Source organism: Nannospalax galili, unplaced genomic scaffold, assembly GCF_000622305.1.
Source record: "Nannospalax galili isolate Female #2095 unplaced genomic scaffold, S.galili_v1.0 scaffold49, whole genome shotgun sequence".
Classification (NCBI taxonomy): domain Eukaryota; kingdom Metazoa; phylum Chordata; class Mammalia; order Rodentia; family Spalacidae; genus Nannospalax; species Nannospalax galili.
This window is the reverse complement of record NW_008359444.1, coordinates 2,057,378-2,058,956: the sequence shown is the minus strand read 5'-3', so window position 1 is coordinate 2,058,956 and position 1,579 is coordinate 2,057,378.

Below are 1,579 nucleotides of genomic sequence, written 5' to 3'. Positions count from 1 at the left end.
TTTTTTACTACCCAATTTTCTAGCAGCCTCAATTGTCATTCTTGCGCCTGAAGACTTCTTTTCTCTCCAAGTTAGCTGGGCTGTCCAAAACTCAGATTTGTGGAAAAACAAATAAAACTGCTACTTTCTGGCAAACAGCAAGAACTAAGCATGCAAAGGCCTCACTATGAACAGCTCGGGCTGTAACAAGAAACTAAACCAAGTTTTCAATTTGGAAAGGAATGTAGGGTGGGCCCACCTTCTGATGAGCCACAAATAGGGTGCCTTTCAGGAGTGGGTTGTTGACAGATATGCCACTGTCTTCTGGTGACTATTGATCATCTCATATCTCACAGCTGGGTCACAGACCCACTACTTAAGGGTCCCACAATATATATTATTGGGGGTTAAGCAAAGCATACAATGACTACCCTGAATTCATTCAATAGTAACTACCCTGATTATAGAGGACAACAGGGGCCCCTGGAGAGCAGAAAACCTCAATAAACTGCCACTAGTGATGACAGCAGCTTTTCCTCAACAGATCCAACCTCAACACAATGTAAACAGACTCTATTCACCTCCTCAGAGATAGCCGTTAACTCCAGGTGCCCCCATCACAGCCCAGAGGATTAACCCTGTTACCAAAGGGCTCAAGATCCTTAAGCCTAAGGCTAAAGGTTTAAACTGTGGGTACCCAGCTGCCACTTCAACACCCTGGAATTGCAAAGAGTGGTGCTACAGCAGCCCTTTGATGAGGTATGGGGAGAGGGACTATATTTTATTTATCTCTGACACTAGAAGGAAATTCAGTTAAGGTTCAAATTCAACAGCTTCGCACACCTGCAAACTATTTGAGGCCCCAGGTACTTGCTAGCTGGGTCACCTCCGCTTCATTTCTGTTTCCCAGGTACACATATACTAACAATAGAAACAATAGGAATTGTCTAAGTAGTGTGTTGTTAGGCCAGAATAAAGCCAAGCCCTGAACCTTCCCATGGACTGCTAAAGCAGATCATTATCAGAAGGGCAATGTGTGATATCAATTGATTATCATGAATATCCAACAAACAGTCAATATAACACAACACATAAGTGAGTGCCCCAAATAAAGTCAACGACATGTTGGCTCCAGACATCATGTGAGCACTGGATAAGTGAAATCCAAGCTGCAAAACCCATCTCTGTGGTCTTTCTGGAAATCAACTAGGGAGTCCTATGTGATCACACCCTTTAACCAAGGAATGCCACTTTGGGGACTATGATCCAAGATATATTTTAAAAAGACAAATAAAACTGTGTAACTTGTAAATGGTCTACAGAAACAAGTTGGCAATGGTTGATCACAGACCCACATCAGGGAAAAGGGAGATAAGCATGGCTTGTTTAGACAGTGGGATGCTGAGACTTCAGCAGGTTCAGGGCTCAAAATCATGAGGACCACTTACAAAACTGTAGGAGGTCAGTTAAGTTCAGAATAGGGACCCACAAACTTAGAGAATTAATATGAAGCTAGAAGCATCTGTCTCTGTAAACAGCTGGAAAATTAGGCAGTCCTTGATTTTTCTGGTTGTGGAAACTTCAGTTGTCAACTTGATAC